Source organism: Vulpes vulpes, chromosome 12 (assembly GCF_048418805.1).
Source record: "Vulpes vulpes isolate BD-2025 chromosome 12, VulVul3, whole genome shotgun sequence".
Taxonomy (NCBI): domain Eukaryota; kingdom Metazoa; phylum Chordata; class Mammalia; order Carnivora; family Canidae; genus Vulpes; species Vulpes vulpes.
In genome coordinates this window covers 9,535,491-9,551,672 of record NC_132791.1, presented here as the reverse complement: position 1 = coordinate 9,551,672, position 16,182 = coordinate 9,535,491, and the positions used below count along the sequence as shown (strand labels likewise).

The 16,182-nt window shown below is 45.4% G+C and overlaps 1 protein-coding gene and 1 pseudogene across 9 annotated transcripts in view; both read left to right on the top strand.

The window, feature by feature from the left end:
• PALM2AKAP2 (PALM2 and AKAP2 fusion) overlaps positions 1-16,182 on the top strand; it is a 457,899-nt gene that overhangs the window by 220,785 nt on the left and 220,932 nt on the right. The window lies entirely within an intron of this gene.
• Positions 6,626-14,297, top strand: LOC140594863 (ATP synthase subunit f, mitochondrial pseudogene; annotated as a pseudogene).

Sequence of the window (16,182 nt, the reverse complement as noted above, 5' to 3'; positions counted from 1 at the left end):
TCAGTGGCTTAAGACAACAGAAACTTATTTGCTCATAGTTCTAAAGGCCAGAAGTCCAAAATCAAGGTGTTTGCAGGACTGTTCTCTGTCCAAAAGTCCTAGGGGAGGATCCTTTCTTGCCTCTTCCAGCTTCTGGAGGCTCTTGGTGAGCCTTGGCTTGTGGCTGCCTCCCTCTGGTCCCTGCCTCTGCTTCATACAATCTTTGCTTCTCCCTATGTTTTCTCCTCTTCCATCTCTTATAAGGACACTTGTCATTGGAATTAGGATCCATCCAGATTATATCAGATGAGCTCATCTCAAAAATCTTTCAATTAATTGCATACACAGTGACCCTTTTGTTTTCAAATAAGGTCACATTCATAGGTCCCAGGGGTTAGGGTGGATAGACATATCCTCTGGGGGCCACCATTCAACACACTACATCCTCTGCATGTATCCCAAATGCCTAGAATACTGCACAATGCCTAGTGGGTTGCTCAATAAGTATTTTTCAAGTTAAATGATCTGCATCAGCCTTAGATCATCCATAAGATTGTCATGAGATTCAAAACCAACATTTGCATGTAGAGACAGTATCAGCATTACACTTGCTGGGTTCAAGTCCAGGGACTCCACTTGCCACCTGTGAAATCTTAGGCAAGTTCCTCTAGCTTCTCTCTATTTCAGTTTCCTCTTCTACAAAAACAAGATAATAATGAGGTGAACTTTCTTTTTTTTTTTTTTTAAGACTTTTCATTTATTTATTCGTGAGACACACACACATACATACACAGCAAGAGAGAGAGAGAGAGAGGCAGAGACACAGGCAGAGGGAGAAGCAGGTTCCATGCAGGGAGCCTGACGTGGGACTCGATCCTGGGTCCCCAGGATCAGGCCCTGGGCTGAAGGCGGTGCCAAACTGCTGAGCTGCCCGAGATGAACTTTCTTGAGTAGTGGTGGTGGTTAAATTAATATATGCAGAATGCTTAGAAGGATCTAGGACTTGGTACCCAATAGATTCTAGATTTTATTATAAAAATGAAGGATGGAGTGCCTGGATGGCTCAATGGTTGAGTGTCTGCCTTTGGCTCAGGTGGTGATTCCAGAGTCCAGGGATCGAGTCCTGCTTTGAGCTCCCTCTGAAGGGAGCCTGCTTCTCCCTGTATCTCTGCCTTTTTTTGAATAAAAAAAGTAAAATCTTAAAAAAAAAAAAGTGATGTGACAATGTATCATATGTAAATGATCCCAAATGTTTGATTTTACCAGACCCCCCCCCTCCACTTTCAGAAATAGCTGAGAGGGATGCCCCACCCCTAAACTTAGCACGCTGTTTCAGAGGTCAGCTGCCACCACCCATATGAGTCCAGTGGTGACTTGGAAGCACCAGCCCTCACCACTGATGGGTCCAGGGCAGTGGAGGGAAGGGGGGCGGGGAGCACAGCCCTGAAAGTGGAGTGGCTGCAGCCTTACAAGCGTGAGAAGCAGCTTCTGTCCCCAGGGCAGCTGTCCGCCCCTTGCCTCTTGGGTTCCCTCCTACTCTGTGATCAGTTCCTGTCTGTTACCCTGAGGCCCTCAGCAGGAATTCCGGGCTGGCTCAGGTGCAGTGGAGGATGATGAAGAACAACTCCAAGGGCAGGAGAAGTAGGACAATATGATAGATGGATTTGAGAAGGATCCAGAACAGCTGGGGGGCAGACCTCGTTGAAAGGGTGAGGGACAGGAGTTGTTATCTCAGCAGGTTACTTAAAAGAAAAAAGAAAGAAAAGATACCTTGTGCTTTCTATTTGTTTATTTTTTTAAAAAAAATCAGGGCACCTGTGTGGTGTAGTTGGTTAAATGTCCGACTCTTGGTTTCTGCTCAGGCCAGGATCTCATCATGGTTTTGAGATCAAGCCCCACATCGGGCTCTGCACTCAGTGAAGAATCTGCTTGAGATCCTCTCCCTCTGCCTCTCCCACTCACGCACACACACACACACACACATACACTCTCTCTCTCTCTCTCTCTCTCAACTAAATAGGTAAATCTCTAAAAAGAAAAAAATCATTTAGGTTTTCCGAATGATGCCCTGCTCAGATCTTTAGAAGACTTGCCTTGTTAGAGGAAGAGGGCTAACCCCAGTGGTGTTCAAAGTATGGGCCATGGGCTGCTACTTGTCAGACACCTGTTTATTACCAGTCTACGACAAGATAAGGACAGAAATTGCCGGTAAAATGTTTGAAAACTTTAATAGCAATTTGACATTGCCGTGGCCACCAGGGGGGTGATCAGTGGACCCGTCTAACCACACAGACCAGTTTGGGTGTTGTCACACTCCCATGGTGAGTGGCATGTGTCCTGAGCCAGGTGCTACTTGTGGTGTGTGAGGGGTTGGGGTGAAACCCCCGTCCCTGACCACAGAGGATCTGAGAAGTTCTGCTAGGACCCACATGGCAGAGAGATGATGTGCCTCCAAACCACATTTTTTGCCTAAATGTTTAAATATCGCCATTGCCATCTTTGTGCGTCATTTACCTTAAGGTTTAGTAAAGAACTTGGAAAGTCCTTGGACTAGCCCCTCCCCTGCACTTCTCACCTTAAAGGTGAAGAACCCGAGGCCAGGGCCGACCACAGGACTCTCAGAATGACCCAGCCAGACAGTGAACTGGACTAAACCCAGGTCCCCAGTGCTTTTAAAGCTGCCGTTCTTTTTCCTGCGGCTAACGCAAAAGCAAAATTCAGCCCCTAACAAGGAATCACAAATTCCAAATTAATACCCCAGAATGATAGGGTTTTCTTGGGTGCAACTGGATTATGAGCACGACTCAGGCCTTCCATCCAGGGTAATCTGCTGGTGCTGTGGTCTGCTCTGTTAAAGCAGAGGGCGGGAATCTAAGACATTGACATTTTAATATTAGCCCCACAGATGTCTTGGTTTGTGATCTTGAGAAAATCAGTTAATGTTCCAGCAGAATCTGTAAATAAGAGCATCAATAGGGCAGCCCTCGTGGTGCAGCAGTTTAAGCGCCGCCTGCGGCCTGGGGTGTGATCCTGGAGACCGGGGATCGAGTCCCACGTCGGGCTCTCTGCGTGGAGCCTGCTTCTCCCTCTGCCTGTGTCTCTGCCTCTCTCTCTCTCTCTCTCTCTGTCTATGAATAAATAAATAAAATCTTAAAAAAAAAAAAAGAGCAGCAATAAAATTTGCTCTCCTTGGGGACATCCTAAGAATTTTTGTCAGGCTATAAAAAGGAGGCCCAGAGAGATGATTTGGTCTGGGAAAGCAGGAGTAATACTTGGCTCTTCGTCCTGTAAGACTCCCCATGGCTTAAAGAAACCACGTGGAGCTGTGGGGGAGACCCTTGGCAATTGGCTTGTTCAGCCCTCTGCCGTCGGGTAGGACCTCACTTTCACCATTTCCGAGTGATGCACTTCTCTCCTATTTTTCAAGAAGGAAAGGGAGATTCTACGGTGGAGTGGCTTTTCCTTTGGCAAAGGGGGTCATGGCCTCAAGAGCATTACTGCAGCCAGGCAGGGAGGAAGTATGGCTTCCTCAAGGCCCAGCCCCTGCTGGTGGAAGGGACATCCTCCTATCTCAAGAGTGCTGGCACTTAGGTTCTAAGTGTGTCCTATGTCTAGGGGAGTCAGATGCAGGCCTGATAAAGGACATTATTAAGATCTCCTCAGGCTTTTCTTCGGATGGTATAATTTCCTGGGCTTTCAAACGCCCTAACTGGGATTTTCCCCAGCCAACTTTTGCTTCACTTAGTAATTAGCTCCAAGTTCTTTTTGCCACTCCTTAGATGTGAACCCCATGCTAATAACAGGCAGTGCGGATTTTGCACAAGGTTTAAATAAATATTCACCACTCAACCTTTTAGCACAGAGCACTGGGGCCACCCACGCTTCCCCCACAGGAGACAGGGTGGTGTGGGTGGGGACAGTAGCAAACATTCTCACTGGTTTTGAACCTTCACTTCCCCACCTCTGATGGCCTTGGACTAGTTACTTAATTTTTTTTTAAAGATTTTATTTATTTATTCATGAGAGACACAGAGAGAGAGAGAGAGGCAGAGACACAGGCAGAGGGAGAAGCAGGCTCCATGCAGGGAGCCTGATGTGGGACTCACTCCTGGGTCTCCAGGATCACGCCCTGGGCCAAAGGCAGGCGCTAAACCACTGAGCCACCCAGGGATTCCAATATTTTGTATCTCAACTTCCTCATCTCTAAAATGGAAATATTCATAGCATATAATCTGAGAATTGTGAGGATCAAGTGAGTTAACACAGGTAAAATGCTCAAAATAGCATCTCACAGTGATGATAGCAGCATTATTGATCATGACCCAGACAAAGCCTGTGTTTGCTTCAAGCAACTAGAATGATTCTCAGTCCCAAGTATTTTCACGATCCACTTGTTGGGGGGGGGCTAACTTGATTTTCAATTATGTGCCAAATCATACTCATTTTGTTCAATGTAAAAAAGAAGTAGAGGTACACAGTTGCGGTTTCTTCTTTTGGAAGGGGGGTGGGAATGATTCCACACTGCCATCTTAGAGGTGACTTTCGTGGCTTAAACTGTTCATCTCTCACCAAAATTCCACTGTGTGTGTTACCAGCTCATTCAGTAAGACAGAGGGTATAGAGGGGCCCACTTACTGTTTAGATTAAATGTCCTTTAATCATTGAAGTATGGGAGTTTGCATCAAATAAATTATAGTTAATTGCTTTAATGAACAATAAAATTGTGATTTGATAGGATAAAACATAATTTACTGACATGTCCTATGAAATCTACTTGTGATCGTCTCTTATCTCTAAGAGTTGATATGGATACACCTTTTTAAAAAAGAGAATTTAAACAAAGAGGTCAACAAGCAGTGGTACCCTTCTTCCTTTGCAATAGTTATATCCTTCACACCTGCCCCAGGTCATAGCAAAATATCAAGGTCAAGCTCCCAATATTCCAAGGAAAACTAGAACTTCACCTATACACACAAAGGTGCATACATCCTCCCGTTCTCCAAGTGTTCTTTCCATACTGTTTTAGAGATGAGGACGCGCATCTCAAAAGCTCCCTCTTTCTGTGCTATTTGAAGATATACTCTGGAGAGTGCTAAGTTCATGGTTCTGCTTTTATTACCTGTTGGAAATATCTTTTGCCTGGACTTGTTTATGTTCATATTCATAGAAACCAATAAGTATTTCCTTTATTAGGAGGTACTCAATATTACTTGTTGAATTATTGTACCCTTTAAAAATCCATCAAGAGATTAAATTTTAGGAGTCTCGGTAAAAACAAGACAATCAGTGTGAAAGAGCCTAGGAATGTGTAGCTGACTTTGGATACATTTCTTGGTGGTATCATCTGTTCCCATGGCTTTTGAAATGCATTCTTTCATCCCACCTTTTTTCCCCTGAGCTATCCATACAGCCACCCACCTCATGCCTGTATTCCCTTGGATCTCCCCCAAACACCTAAAACTCAACATGTCAAAAATTGAAGTTTACTTTCTCAAATTTGTTCCTCTCTTTGGTTCTTTGTTTCACTGAAAAGCACCACTGTGCGCCCAGTTACCCAAGGCTAAAACCCATCCTTGGTTCTTCTCCCCCTCTTGACCCCATATCTATTCAGTAATTTTATATCACAAATATTTCTGGAACCCTTCCCCTCTTTTCTGTGCCCACTGCCATGACACTAGTCCAGGTCACCATTATCTGTCAAATGGATTGCTACAATACCCCTCACCCAGTCTCTCTTCCTCTGGCATTATGTCCTTCTAACCCAAACTACACCAAGCCGCCAGAAATGTCTTGCAGAATTTATATCTGATGGCTTCATTTTCCAATTAAAAGACTTCACTCATTCCCCTTGGACTGTAAGATAAAGTCCAAACTCCTTAATATGGCTTAGAGAACCATTTATGATATGGCCTCTGTCTCCTTCTCCAGCCTTATCTCTCCTCTTCCTCGCATCGCTGGCCACCCCAGTGATCTCTGCAGTTCCTTGGAGGTGCCAAGCCCTCTCTGGGTCAAGTTCTTTGTATGTGCTGTCCCATTTGCCAGGAACTCTTCAGCTCCTCCTAGCTGACTCCTACTGATCCCGCAGGACTCAGTTAAGACTTTAATTTCCCTGAACCCTGAACACTGGTTCAATGCCCCCATGGGCATTTTTAACCGAGAACTTACTGTATCATAACACACATGAAGTTGTTTTTTCGCTCTATCCTCCTCCAGCTTCGGCTTCCTGGAGGTGAAGAGAGTGTAATGTTTACTTTCGTATTCACAGATCCTAGTGCACTGCCTGGGACAAAGGGCTTCATTTTATATTTACCGGAAGGAGGAAGAAAAGAATGAAAGTAGCAAAGTGACATACCGACAGTTGCTCTGAGTATAAGTGCTAATATTATTTCTTTCTGCATAGGCATTTCCAACTGCAGCTTGGGCCTTTGTCTCTCTTACTTTGATTGACATGTAATCATGACATAAACTAAAGGAAGGAGACTATTTTCTTACCAAGGCTTTCATTTACCTAGAAGTATGGACAAGTACTCCTGTGAGCAAGCATCCATGCTCACAACTGATTGCTCTAAGTGGTTGGCATAATATTCATTTGGAACAAGATTATTAAATATATGTTCATTGAGCATCATACCTAGCAGCGGTATGGTGTTGGAATTGTAGACAGAAGGGCAGAGTCCTCTCCCCTGCCTTTATGAATTTAACAATCTAGGTGCCTGATGGGTGGCATATGCATATGAAAGGTGCTAGGATTCATCATAACTGTTCTGAAGATAATAGATGTTCAAAGAAGGGAGTGATCATTGAGGGCTTTAGGATTTGGGCTTTCATTTCAGTAGGATTTCTAAGACTGATGCGTTCATTCAATATTATCAAATGTCTATGATGGAGCCGAACTAACAGATTGACAAATGAAGATGACACAAGTGCTACCCTTAAGAGATTTATAATCCACTCAGTTATAATAGAGCACAACTCTTCTAAGTCCCTTAACTTTGGATATCCAGAGATCCCCTGAAGCTTTGGATTTAGGTTTCTGTTGGTCTCGAGGTCCATCATTTATTATAAGAAATTCCAAAAAATATTTATCACCCAAAGAGAGTTAAGTTTGACTCTAGACAGTAGATTATGGTGCTAACCCGGAACCTTTAATATCTGAATGTTGTAAAGCAGTCATGGTTCCACTTCTCAAAAGCAAAAGATAGTAGGTAAAATTTAATATGTCCCAATTAAGTAGAAGGAAATTCCAGGCTTGTAGGAAACAAGCTTTGAAGGCTGGGTTGGGATGTACACTGAATCGCTGCCATTGAGGTGGAGCAAAGGCTTAAGGATATCATTAGATATAAGCAGCCTGGAAAATGGGGGCCCTTCCTTGACCTCAGTTGGACCTTGGCCCCTTGAACCCTCACATCGGGTCCCAGCTCTAGAGCTGGGCTTGAGCTACTGGATGATACAATCATTAGAGACCGTGGCCCCAGGCCTGCTGGCATGGAGCTTTACTGGCAAGGTCAGCTGGTTGTCATGGACGCTCCATTTTGGCCAAGCTCATTTGGCTATTCACAGCTCAGCCACCTGTTGTAAACAGCTGAAGGGGGCCTGGCTCCATTTGGAGGCTGTCACTATCTCTGGTATGTCGTCCCTCCCTGGGAAGAGAAGGGTGTGTGGAAACAGGGAGGGCAGTAAACAGTTGCTTCTCTCACAGAGTCACTCTCTTTGTCAAGAGCAACGGTCCAGACATGGCCAGTCATGGGTGGTCCTTCTGCACAGGACCTGCCATCTCTTTGAAGACAGGATAGTCACAGACCTAACTATAGAAGCAGCTCTGCAGAAAAGACTAGAATAGCAGGTTGGAACCAGATCACAGAGGGCTTTGAATGCTGAGGGATTTAGAATTTATTCTAGAAGCTGTGGAGCATGATTGAAGTTTCAGAGCAGGGGAGTTATAATAAACCCAGGGGTGGAGAGCGGACACCCAGGACTCCAAGATGGCGTCATCTGTACCAGTGAAGGAAAAGAAGCTCATGGAGGTGAAACTAGGAGAGCTGCCAGGCTGGATACAGATGCGGGATTTCACCCCTAAGGGCATTGCTGGAACATCTCAAAGAGTTTACTACCGGTATTACAACAAGTATATCAATGTGAAGAAAGGGGGCGTTGTTGGGATTTCTATGGCGCAGGCTGCTAACGTGCTTTTCAACTACTGTCGTCCTTACAAGGAGCTCAAACATGAACGGCTACGCAAGTACCACTGAAGAGGGCCCAGTGTGGAAGCACATTTGGCATTCCTGACCATGACCCTTGCCTGGCATCCTTGAATCCTTCCATTGCCTAATTCACAATTAATATCCAATAAGAGTTGACTGGTAAAAACAAAACAAAACAAAACAAAACAAAACAAAACCCAGTGGTGAAACTGGGATGCTGGCTCAGTGCTGCAACTAGAGAAAGAGAGGGATAGATAAGGGTAGAACTGGGAACCAACTGGGCCAGTGGCCAGTTTAGGTTGAAATGAGCAGGATAGAAGAAGACAGTCCACCGACAGAGGATGGACCAGGACACAGAACACAAATAAAACAGGTCACTCAACACTCCCATGATCCTCACTCATAGGACCAGAGAAGGCATTGCAGAGGCTGGCCAGGGTTCTAGAGACTTCCTAGGGAGAGGCACTGCTGCACCGTGAGGGAAAACTTCCAACTTCTAGACCAGCTCAGCTGTGCTTTTTTTTTTTTTCTTTTTTAGTCTCAACAATATCTTAGGCCTGAATAAAGTTCTACTGGGGGTTCTAGTGAGGGGTTCCTCTTCCTTCCCGGGTTCCAAAGGCTGAGGAGGGGTTTATAATGGAAGCAGTGAAAAGGCTATGTTCTTCAGCTTCCACTGACGTTGGTCTGAATCTCAGCTCTGCACCTCATTAGTTGCCTGGGACCTTGGGCACACTCTCTAACCCATCTGTAAAGCAGGAATCAATAGCAGGTATCTCATTTGGTGGCTGCGAGGCTTAACTTAGTTAATACAGTAAATATATGTAATATATTTTGGCCACGTAATGGGTTCCCAGCTCCTGTTGGAGTCCTTTTGTCTTTCTCTTCTTACAGCCCAGAGTTTGTCCTCTGTGGATCCTGTTTCCCTCTTAGCCAGAGGCAGACCCATGATGAGGGAGGGGTGTCATCAGAACAGTAGCATCTTCCCTTATGAAGTCGGTTCAGCCACATCTCATATTACTTGGCACTGGCTCCTGGAAAAACCGTGTAGTAAATTATCATTTTATGTATTTATTTATTTTAAAGATCTTCTTTATTTATTCATGAGAGACACATAGAGAGAGGTGGAGACACAGGCAGAGGGAGAAGCAGGCTCCTTGTGGGGAGCCAGATGCGGGACTTGATCCCAGGACCCCAGGATCATGACCTGAGCCAAAGGCAGATGCTCAACCACTGAGCCACCCAGTCGTCCCTAAATTATCATTCTAAGGCAGTGAAGTAGTTGGATACCCCCAGGTATAGTCCTGCTTGTAGTCCTTTGTTAAGTGAGCTAAGTCATCATTTAATTTTTTTATGTACGTTGATTCCACCAAGGTTAATTCATGTATAGGTGGGCTGCACCTATAAACTAGTTCAGCTGCTCAGCCACTATTCAGACAGCACTCAGAGTAAAGGCCCCACGACCTCATCACAGAGTCTGATTGTCTCTCCTCAGATACTCACTGTGCCCTGGGCCCTAGCTGGACTTGAAAATTCAGGAGGCATATAACCAGTTATCTCTGGGTGGAACTCCCTGTCCAAAAGGGAACACAGCTATCCCCTTACCCTTACCCTGGCCCAAATGAGAGAAGAACTGGGGGAGTAGGCCCCCACTCAATTCCACAGGGAGCCAGGGTCTCCTTTTCCAGGTCCTTCTGTTGGGCTCTGGGGTTCCTGAATTGACAAAGGCTCAGTCAGCCTCTGTACTTGGAACTTCACAGACTTCATGAACCCTTTCTTGTGCTTGATCTCATGGGATAAGTATCCTTCCTGGCCCTGGTCACTGGGTTACCAGATGTAAAGGTAAAAAGGTGCTCCTTAAAGGGAAGTACTGTAATTCCCTAAGGGAAGGGCCAGGACAAACAGATCTGGGAAAGTGTGCTAGGACAGCCTCAGGGAGGGAGCCTTCCTGGCAGGGCCTCACTGATGCTTTGCAGAAGTGAGAAGAGCCATGGGCCTTGGGGTCTGTGTTTGCACAAGGACTGGCCTTCCGTGGAAGGGAGGACACTGTGTTGGGAGGGGGTGATAGACTGAGACTTCTATTCCTAAGTAGCCACACAGTACCAAATCTACAGAATGGCAGCAATTTGCTCCTAGGAGCTTTATCTAAAGTCCCAAACATACAACCTTAGTTTGTGGAGTGTGACTATTACCTGCCACTAGATGGCCCCCCATGTACGCATCAGCCTTTATCACGTAGAGACCTTGGAGTAGATTTTCTGGTGTTTTTCTTTTTTTTTTTTTTTTTCTAAACGTGTACACACACACACACACACACACACACAATCTTTACTTTCATCATCTTTGAAGCTGATAACCGATTCATTAGTTTTCGTTTTAACATTCAAATGATAGAACTTACATTCTCTGGAAAGTTGGTTTAACATAGACATCTATGGGTGTTTTTTTAAATGCTCTAGGCCATAAACTGTGTGATTAAGATGTTGGATTTGAATCTATTCTATTAAATAGTATGTTTTGGTTCGTCTAAAGTAATACATACGGTGTATAACAAAATAGTCTTTAAGTTCAATTTAAAAAAAAAAAAAAGCACTGGAAGAGAAAGCAAAAACAAACATTAAATCATGCGTACTTACTCCCTGGCAGAAAGTGTTCTGAGATCTTTTAAATATTAGCTTATTTTATTTCATAGCTTGGAAATAGCTCTTCTGTTCACATCATTATAACCATCCGATAGACAAGGGAACCGACACTCTGAAAAGTGAGGAGCTCACTCCGTGTTTCAACCAGTAATTGCCAGGCCCATCAACCTCCTGTCCTGGCTCATTTGCGCTATGTCCTGCCTCCCACTGCTCTAAAACAATCAGGAGGGACTTAGCAGAAATCCAGTTGTGGCATGAAAGACGTCAGGATTCTGATTTCTCTTTTTTCCCTTCCTCTCAATTTTCTTATCAAAAACATAGAAAACAATCTCTAATTGCTGTGAAAGGACTTTGTGTATTACACAGATGTCTCCTGCTGTTATTATGGGGATATTTGGGGTTTGATGGGGATGTAGAACTCTCGTATGCGCCCAGGAGGTGGGTGGCCCTTCACTCATTCCACAAAAAGTATTTATTCTGAGGTCTCCCACACCCAGGTGCCTGTGCTATTTCAACAACAAACTTGGTCCGCCTTGAACTGTTAGACTTGAGCATTGCAATGTGGTTTCCCTGTGCTTTTGGCAGGTAACTCTCCCTTAGCCTCGGGATTCAGGAATAAGAGACAATGGTAGGAGAACTGCAGAGGTGGGACCCCAGCAGAATAGGAACATGGCCAGCGCCACTTCTGCATGAGCCACACCACCAGCAAGAGGCAGATGGGTTTCTTAAATCATTATTTTGGAACACAATGTTTTGTTTCCGTATCCAAGAGTTTCCACTTCAAATGGCCAGTCAGATCATCTCTCTGACAGAAGGCTTCAGCTACAAGCCTCTGGATAAATTGTAAAGGGCCTTCTTCTTCTTTGGGCCTGAGGCAAGCCACTTTCGTGTTGCATCTAAGAGTTTCTCCAATTTGGCTTAAGTAATGCTGTCCGAGACCCAGGCTTTGATCCCTACACAGGAATCATTTTGTATCTGGAGGGGCTCATTGGCAGGCTCTTGGTGTAAGGAAAATTCTGTTTTCCTCCTGGATTGGAAAACCCAGCAATAGACATCACTCTTATTCGACAACTTTTTTTTTTTTAAGATTTTTAAAATTTATTTATTTATGAGAGACATGGAGAGACAGAGGGGCAGAGACACAGGCAGAGGGAGAAGCAGGCTCCACGCAGGGAGCCCGATGGGGGACTCAATCCCCAGACCAGGACTACGCCCTGAGCCAAAGGCAGATGCTCAACCGCTGAGCCACCCAGGTGTCCCTCATTCGACTTCTTAATACACTAACTGTTGTAAAACAGAAGGAGGGCTGATGAGTCTACAGGGATGAAGTTCATCAGAGAGAATATTTGTTATCTTATTTTTAGTTCCTCAAGTTTTTGTCGCAAAACCCCATAATAAATGTGGGGTGCCTGACTTTGTTTACTTCTGTAGGGCCTCCTTGGGACATTGGCCCACACAGCAGCCTTAAGCCAGGTTTCTTAGAGCTCGTGGGCTCATGATGCACCGAGGCCCTTCCATCCCTACCTGCACAGCTTCTAGGGCAGCAGGGGGCATGCATGAACCAGAGATGGGGGATGTAGCTGTTTCTGCCTCAGAACCTTCTGTACCCTTCGTAAGAGGGCCCCAGAAGCCTTCTTGATAGCATTTTGGACAGAATGTCTGTATTGTAAGGAAGGAAAATGATGGGGGGCGGGGGGGGGGGGAGCGCCAGAGGGACTCCTGTCAATGTGCCAAGGGAAACCAGTAGCGCAGAACCACTTTGTACCTGCAAGCCACGCAGGACGCTCAAGGAGGAGTGTTCAGTGTTGACTCAGCCTCTCTGCCATAAGGAAGAAGGGAAGCCTCAGCATCATTTGCCCAGACCCCTGAGGTTCTGATAATCTGTTACTCTGAGCCCTTTCCTGCTGCAGCCATGTGGGGGCAGTGATGCAGCTAACCAGGCTGGTTTCCCTTGTAGGAACTCATGGCTTTGAGACCATTTCAATCCTTGGAACTTCTTAAATTGGGGCCTCTGGGTTCAAATTCATTTCCTGGACAACACAGAACCACAGACCATCAAAGGGAACAGAAATGGCTGGCTTTGGCTGTATTTCCTCCCTCTCTCCAAGAAGAGGAGCCCTCTGATACCTCTAATAGTTTTGCAGTCTCAGTGAAGTGGCTGAGAGAGAGAGGTGGGCCCAAGGTAAAGGCCAGAGTCTCACCAACCCATGCAGACTCTAGCCATTGGATTACCAGTCTACTTTGGGGCGTAGCTTCACAATTTAGTGTGCTCATTGGTTTCAGCCCAGCCTGTGGGGTCACACCGGTGCCACAAGATTGATTTAGAAAGACCTTGATGTCATTGGAATATAAACATCAATAAATGGAGCCCCTCTTTGCTCCCCACGGTAGATCTCCCCATCTCTTACCTGGACAACTCCTAATTGGCCTTCATGCTTTCCTTCTGCACCTCTTCTACACACCCACATCCATTCTCATACAGCTGCCACAGTGAACTTTCCAGAACATAGCTGATCAAGGCACTCCCATAAAACGGACCAATAGACAAGAAGCTTAAGTGGCTTCCTATTGCCTTCAGGATCAAATCTCAACCCCAGAGGTAGCGTTCAAGTGCCATCTCACCCTGGACCGACCCTCTCGGTCACCGTCTTCCCATCATGAGCACACTTGGAGTCGTTCTGTCTGACAGAGGTCTTCACTCACTTGCTTGAACTCTGCTGGCACATCGAGCTCCTTTGTCCATGCTATTGCCTTAGCCTGAAATGCCTTCTAAACACCTCTCTGCCTTGAGACTTTTTCTCATCCCTCAAGGTCCCACTGAAATGTTCCAAACCCCTGAAATCCTGCCCTCCCCAGTCCCTCAGCAGTCAGGCTCTCTTCTTTGCATTTCCACACTCTTGTGCCTTCAGTTTGAGCTCTGCTGAGCACTGCTTTGTAATTGTTCATACATGTGCCTCCCCATCAGATGATGAGTTTTTTAAATGTAGAGACTAGGCAACCGTCACTGCACCTAACGCAACACGTGCTTGATAAGCAATGAATGAACGATCCAGAATATTTCATGCCTCCCTTCGAAGGCCAAAGAGACCCAAACGCTGTGCTTTCTGCTCTAGCCAGCAACCACCCCTGTTTTGATTTCAGACCCTTTTCTCCTGGCCAGGTGCCTGATCTCAGAGTCTCATACACCTCAACCCATAGCCATGACTGTGGCCCTTGGCTCCTGAGAGGAAGGGGCAGGGTTCAGTGGCTGTGTGTCTGAGAACATGCTGGAGAACAATGGCAGGAAGTGTGCAAGTGGGAAACAATCATTGGGCTCAGCCCATATGGAGGAGCTTCCTGATTGGCTTGATTTGTTCTGAGCAGGAACTCTTAGAATAACTTTGGAATTATCCCAGTGGGATGACAAATTTCTCCACCGAGGAGGAGCTGTCACCTGGTAATATCAAGCATGGAAAACATGGTTACAAAAAAAAAAAAAAAAAAAGTAAGAGGAAGGTCCCTGTAGGAAGACCATTTGGATTTGCCAAGTGTCTGAGCCCCTGCCACAGCTCCCTGGGCCAACCTCCTTTTGAGACGCCACTTTAGGCACAATTCAGCTGTCACCTATATCTTCCAGATGATGGCATTCTCTCCTCTAAGGCTCAAAGGCCAGAGGTGCTTTCTGTCCTTTGCTGGTCTGTCAGGCAGCTCATGGAAACTCAGACTGTAGGCAGGAATACTCCCTTTTAGAATCACATTCCTGTGGTAGACATTGATTGAGCACTGGCTGTGTACAAAGCACTCTTGTAGGCACTTGTGGGGGCCATAGACATACACAGTCATACGTAGTCATACAGAAAGGGCATGGTGATACCTTTTCTACTCTCGTGGAGCAGTGGTTTCCAAATCATGTTCTGTTCTGTGGAAAGGCCCAGTTGAGGCAAGGAGGGGGTAGGAGAAGCAGGAGGGGCTCCCAGCTCCCAGTCCAGGCAGGCCTCCACCAGGGCAGATCTCTTTGATCAAGATATTGGAAAAGAAAATTCTACACCCGAAAGGGGAAATATGAAAACCTTTGGACTAGGAACAGTTTCATTTGCTCTTGGAAGGAGGCAGCCCAGGGCAGCCTAATATCCAAGGCTCCAGTAACAGGCAGACCTAAGTTGGGGTCACAGCTCTGCCTCTTACTAGTGACGGGCCGCAAGTTTATGAACCTCCCGTACATCATCAGTCAAGTGGGGATTTATAGTAAAAGCTACTACACAGATTGCAGAGAATTGAATGAAGCTTACAAACAACTTAGCACATTGCCTAGCTCATGCTAAATACCCAATAAATAGCTATTTTTACCACTACTACTGTTGGGACATTAAATAATTGTTTCTGAGGAATGACTCATTAAGATGCTGACTCAAGGATCTTGAAAGCTCCATCAGTTTCCTTAGAGTAATCTCCAATACAGACAATAGGCAAAAATGTATTGATTATCCCCAGTCTGGGCATTTATAAAAGCTGTGGCTGATGCCATGTGGATACATACATGTATACACACACACACACACACACACACACACACACACACACTCAGGGGCTAATGGGGAACTCTAACTCAGCAGGAAAACTATCACAGAGTGCTGGATTTAGACACAAACAATGAGTAAACAGGGATCTGGATGGGAGGAATGTGCCACATAAACAATTTTCACAATCAGATATGAAAGCCCAGATGCTTCCTGCACGAAGGGCAAACCCAAAGAGAATCACAGGGTGAAACAAAGTCGACGCTCAGACTCTCCATCATTCAGGCCCAATTCCTGCAAAGCTGTGTGTCTTCTACCTATAGTTTTACATAGGTGAGCCCCAGAGTAAATAAGAAGAGTGCATTACACATGCACATGAGGGCACACATGCACACACACGCATGTGTGCACACACACACACACACACACACCCCTGGGGTGAAGTGAAATTATGTATTTGACATATTTGGGGAAGTGAACAAAAAGCCTAGAAAACACAATAGTGCATTTTCTTATCTAGAGAAAGCAAATAAGACAAGGTGCTTCTCAATCAGTTCTTTTTACTAAGTCTAGCCATTAATTTGAATTTGTTCTTTTGAGAATCATTTTTGGCAGAAGGCATTGAGCCAAAGGGTCTGCCTTGAGGCTGCTGCCACTTGAGAAACAGTTTGCACATTCACTGAAATGTGTATTTCCTCAACCAGCATTTCTTGAGAACTTTCCCTGAGCCACGTTCCTTGCTAGATATACATGAGCTAGACGCTAGAAGCCAGACTCACAGAAAGCTAAAGAAGAGGTGATCATTATCCTCAAGGGGTTTGCAAAAGGAAGTTGGGAAAGGAACCTCAAATCTATAAATAAGTGATT